This window comes from Pinus tabuliformis, chromosome 7 (assembly GCF_031772625.1).
Source record: "Pinus tabuliformis cultivar Carrire ecotype Pingquan chromosome 7, CPIR1, whole genome shotgun sequence".
Classification (NCBI taxonomy): Eukaryota; Viridiplantae; Streptophyta; class Pinopsida; order Pinales; family Pinaceae; genus Pinus; species Pinus tabuliformis.
This window is the reverse complement of record NC_142293.1, coordinates 1953538172-1953544331: the sequence shown is the minus strand read 5'-3', so window position 1 is coordinate 1953544331 and position 6160 is coordinate 1953538172.

Below are 6160 nucleotides of genomic sequence, written 5' to 3'. Positions count from 1 at the left end.
TCCATAGTTGGGAGCACTAAGGAGTGGGGCTGATATAAGCGCCTTTTTCAATGCATCAACTGATCATTGAGCTTGATCATCCCAAAGATATGACACTCCCTTCTGTTAGGCCATGCAATAAGTCCATAAAGAAAAAATTGATTCGTGTATTTTATTCCATCAGGTAGGTCTATTATATACATGAGGGAGAGACCGTTCAGTTCATCTCCCGATGACTGTTCATATTTCTCATTTATTTATTTACATATATTTACCCAATCACAAGGATTAGGTGTCAACATTCCCCCCCTTAATCTGAAGAGATGTTGGTGAGTCCAAGCATCATTCTGAATCTTTCAAGCTTTTCTCTTCCAAGCGCTTTGGTGAAGATGTCTACAATTTGCTCATTTGTGGAACAATGACGGAGATGGATTGTTTTGGCCTCAACATGATGTCGAATCAGATGATATTTAGTATTGATGTGCTTCGTTCGATCATGGAACTTTGGGTTATTGGAAAACTTTATTGCAGAGGTATTTTCAATCATGAGTGGAGTTGATTGTACTTGTTTTACCTGCAAATCTTCAAGAATTTTCCTGAGCCACACAATTTCTTTTGTTGCTTCAGCTGCTGCCACTGTATCACCACCATGGCAATATAACGTATCATCAAGCACTAAATAGTGTCGTGCTTGGTGTGGGATGTGATGACGGTCACCTGACGATAGCTCAGGGTAGAAACATTATGCTTGGAGGTAGACAAGAATTTCACCATACCAAGGGTCAGTAGTTTCGATAAGATAGACAACTTCATCCGGAAGAGGATCATGGCCTGTCTCATTAGGATCGACAATGGGAAGATTTGACAAAAGTTCAGTGAAGACTAAGGAATTTTTCACCTTCGTAGCAATGAAAACCAAATCAAATTGTTGGAGGATCATGATCCATTTGGAATATTTCCCTCCAATGACTTTACAAGACAAAATGTGCCTCATGGGATTCTCCAAGGCAATGACAATAGTTTGTCGCAACAGTATGTAATGTCAGAAGCAGTTGAGATAAAAGACAACTGCCAAGGACAACGTTTCCACATGTGAATATCTGATTTCAGCCCTAGCCATGCCTTTCGATAGATAATATATCACATGCTCACTTCGGTCATCATGAGTTTGAACCAAGACCATTCTTAGAGAGGATGGTGAGGCTGTGAGGTATAGAAGAAAGTCGCATCCATAGTTGGGAGCACTAAGGAGTGGGGCTGATATAAGCGCCTTTTTCAATGCATCAACTGATCATTGAGCTTGATCATCCCAAAGATATGACACTCCCTTCTGTTAGGCCATGCAATAACTCCATAAAGAAAAAATTGATTCGTGTATTTTATTCCATCAGGTAGGTCTATTATATACATGAGGGAGAGACCGTTCAGTTCATCTCCCGATGACTGTTCATATTTCTCATTTATTTATTTACATATATTTACCCAATCACAAGGATTAGGTGTCAACATTCCCCCCCTTAATCTGAAGAGATGTTGGTGAGTCCAAGCATCATTCTGAATCATTCAAGCTTTTCTCTTCCAAGCGCTTTGGTGAAGATGTCTACAATTTGCTCATTTGTGGAACAATGACGGAGATGGATTGTTTTGGCCTCAACATGATGTCGAATCAGATGATATTTAGTATTGATGTGCTTCGTTCGATCATGGAACTTTGGGTTATTGGAAAACTTTATTGCAGAGGTATTTTCAATCATGAGTGGAGTTGATTGTACTTGTTTTACCTGCAAATCTTCAAGAATTTTCCTGAGCCACACAATTTCTTTTGTTGCTTCAGCTGCTGCCACTGTATCAGCACCATGGCAATATAACGTATCATCAAGCACTAAATAGTGTCGTGCTTGGTGTGGGATGTGATGACGGTCACCTGACGATAGCTCAGGGCAGAAACATTATGCTTGGAGGTAGACAAGAATTTCACCATACCAAGGGTCAGTAGTTTCGATAAGATAGACAACTTCATCCGGAAGAGGATCATGGCCTATCTCATTAGGATCGACAATGGGAAGATTTGACAAAAGTTCAGTGAAGACTAAGGAATTTTTCACCTTCGTAGCAATGAAAACCAAATCAAATTGTTGGAGGATCATGATCCATTTGGAATATTTCCCTCCAATGACTTTACAAGACAAAATGTGTCTCATGGGATTCTCCAAGGCAATGACAGTAGTTTGTCGCAACAGTATGTAATGTCAGAAGCAGTTGAGATAAAAGACAACTGCCAAGGACAACGTTTCCACATGTGAATATCTGATTTCAGCCCTAGCCATGCCTTTTGATAGATAATATATCACATGCTCACTTCGGTCATCATGAGTTTGAACCAAGACCATTCTTAGAGAGGATGGTGAGGCTGTGAGGTATAGAAGAAAGTCGCATCCATAGTTGGGAGCACTAAGGAGTGGGGCTGATATAAGCGCCTTTTTCAATGCATCAACTGATCATTGAGCTTGATCATCCCAAAGATATGACACTCCCTTCTGTTAGGCCATGCAATAAGTCCATAAAGAAAAAATTGATTCGTGTATTTTATTCCATCAGGTAGGTCTATTATATACATGAGGGAGAGACCGTTCAGTTCATCTCCCGATGACTGTTCATATTTCTCATTTATTTATTTACATATATTTACCCAATCACAAGGATTAGGTGTCAACATTCCCCCCCTTAATCTGAAGAGATGTTGGTGAGTCCAAGCATCATTCTGAATCATTCAAGCTTTTCTCTTCCAAGCGCTTTGGTGAAGATGTCTACAATTTGCTCATTTGTGGAACAATGACGGAGATGGATTGTTTTGGCCTCAACATGATGTCGAATCAGATGATATTTAGTATTGATGTGCTTCGTTCGATCATGGAACTTTGGGTTATTGGAAAACTTTATTGCAGAGGTATTTTCAACCATGAGTGGAGTTGATTGTACTTGTTTTACCTGCAAATCTTCAAGAATTTTCCTGAGCCACACAATTTCTTTTGTTGCTTCAGCTGCTGCCACATATTCTGCTTCTGTTGTGGAATCTGTTGGAACTAATTGTTTGCGTGATCTCTAGGAGACAACTCCTGATCCAAGACTCATAGCATATCCTGAAGTAGATACCACAGTTTCTTTGTCTACATCGAAGTTTGAATCAGAGTGTCCAATCAAGCTGAAGTCGTCCACCTGTGTATACTTGATTCCAAAGTCTTGAGTTCCCTTCAAGTACTTTAGAACTCTTTGGAGAGGATTCCAATAGCAAATGAAATGTCTGGTCTGGTAGTAGTTAGGTAGTTGAGACTTCCTACAAGCTATCTATACTTTGTTGCATCCTCAAATTCTTTTCCTTCAATAGATGTGATCTTTGAGTTTTGTTCCATTGGAGTAGTAAGAGGATTCCACTCTGTCATGCCAAACCTATTCAGCAGATCTCCAATGTATTCCTTTTGAGAAAGAAATATGGACTTTGGATGTTGGGTTACTTCAATGCCAAGATAGTAATGAACATAGCCTGAATCAGTCATTTCAAAACTTTTCCCCAATTCCTTCTTTATGGATGCAATGTAGCTTTCATTTTTCCTTGTCATCAAAAGATCATCTACATATACCAAAATATATACAACTATTTTGCCAACTTTCTTGACAAATAAAGTTACATCATCAAGATCAAAATGTTTGAAATTCAGTTTCAGAAGATGCTCAGTCAATTTTTCATACCAGGCTCGCGGTGCTTGTTTGAGGCCATACAAGGACTTAACAAGTTTGCATACTTTATGTTCATGTCCTTTCACAGCGAATCCTTCAGGCTGGGACATAAAAAAATTCTCTTTTAGATCTCCATTCAAGAACGCAATGCTTACATCCATTTGATGGACTTTCCAACCATTCTGAGCTGCTAGCACAAAGAGTGTCTGGATGGTAGCCCATTTTTCTATGGGGGAAAAAGTCTCCTCATAATCGACCCCTTCCTTCTGTGCAAAACCTTTTGCCACAAGCCTAGATTTTTGCTTGTCAAGTGAGCCATCAACTTTATACTTGTTCTTGTAGACCCACTTGCAGCCAATTGGTTTGGTTCGTAATGGAGGATCAACCATCTTCCAAGTGCCATTCTTTATGAGGGCATCATACTCCCTTTGCATCGCTTATTTCCATTCATCATGAGAAGTAGCTTCTTTTAAGGAATTTGGTTCAAAATCTGTAGACAAGTTCAATTCACAATCATAAGAAACATCCATATCAACAGGTGAATTAGAGTCATCTACATCACCTCCATTTTGTCGATTTGAATTTCCGGTTCCTGTCTTTCCAATTTCATCAATATGAACAATTTCAAGTGTCTTTGTCACCCACTTTGGGGGAACTTTCTGAGATGGTCCAGGCTGCACCGTTGATTGAGTTGGGACTGAATCAAGATTGAGTCTCTCAATTCTATCAATCACAACACTTAAAGCATCATCTATTGTTGGAGTTTCATGCAGGGGAGAGTGTTCTTCAGAAGAAGATTCCACATGTTGATCTATTATAGGAATCCCCCCTTCAAGATGTGGAATTTGATTATCAAATTCTTGAAATTATTTTTGTTTTGCGAATCTATCCAAGTGATCAAGTTTCCGCTCAACAACATTGTCAGTTTTGGATGATTTAAGAAAAATTACATCTCTAGATACAACAAACTTCTTATTTACTTCATCATAGAGGTGGTATGCTTTGGAGGTGTTTGAATACCCTAGGAAGATACACTTATGACTTCTAGCACCAAGTTTGTTTCTATGTACCTTTGGTATCAAGGCATAGCAGGTGGAACCAAAAACCCTAAGATGCTTTACCGAAGGAACATGTACATAGCACATTTCATAAGGAGTCTTGTTTCTTATAGCATTAGATGGACACCTATTCTTTATATATGCAGCACATAGAATAGCATCAGCCCAAAACATTATCTTTACATTTTTGAAGAAAAGCATGGATCGTACCATATTTAAGATTGTCCTATTCATTCTTTCAGCTACACCATTCTCTTGGGGATTATAAGGCACAGTTGTTTGATGTTTAATCCCATGTTGGCGAAGATAGTTTTCAAATTCATTTGATGCGTATTCTTTTCCATTATCAGTGTGAATAGACCCAATATGAGATTGTGCATCATTTTCAATCCATTTATGAAAATTCTTGAATGTTTGAAAAGCATTAGATTTGTTCTTCAATAAATAAACCCAACACATTCTGGTGTAGTCATCAATAAATGTCATGATATATTTAATTCCATTTGCAGAAGGAACAAGCATTGGACCACATAAATCTAAATGAATGAGTTCAAGCTTCTTATGCGCTCTTGAATGTGAATCATGAAAAGACTATTTGCTATGCTTTCCTAGAATGCAAGCATCACATTGCTTAAGTTTCCTAGGAATTTTAGGCAAACCAGCAACACCATTTTTCTTCAATAAGCGGAGACTGTCATAGTTCAAATTTCCAAATCTAGCATGCCATAATAAACTTGATGGAAGTGTACCTTGTTCATGATGACAATTGTATGAGAAATGTTGTGCATGAGCAGAGGTTCCTTGCAGTTTGAGAAGCCTTTCTTCTTCTATTCCCCTCATGACAAGTGAGTGGTCAGATGCTTTTCTTACCTCAATCTTGTCATCAAACATATGGATGGAGTGACCTTGTTGGCGGATGTGGACCAGGGACAACAAGTTTCTCTTCAGTTGTGGGAGATATAGAACATGATGCAGAATAAAGTCTAGAAGACCAGGAAGTTTAAGCCTGATTGTGCCAAGCCCTGATGGTTTGATTTTTGATTGATCTGCAAAGTATAGTGCTCCATCAAAATTTTCAGTGAAATCTTCAAAAAAATCTTTTCTATGAGTCATGTGGTAGGTTGCTCCTGAATCAAGCAACCAATCATTTTTCCAAGAATCAAGTGAAGCATTAAATAAATCTTCATTTACTCCAATGTTACATGTGCCACAACATAGTGAGCGGATTCAAGTGCTTTACCTTTGTCTGTATCATCAACTTTACCTTTCTGTTGATTTATTTTCTGCTCAATTTTGTCCCATGGTAGCTTGCATGTAGAGGCATCATGTGATCCATTTTTTTTGTAGTGAATACAGTGCAAATCTACCTTTTCTCCTTGAGAATGTCT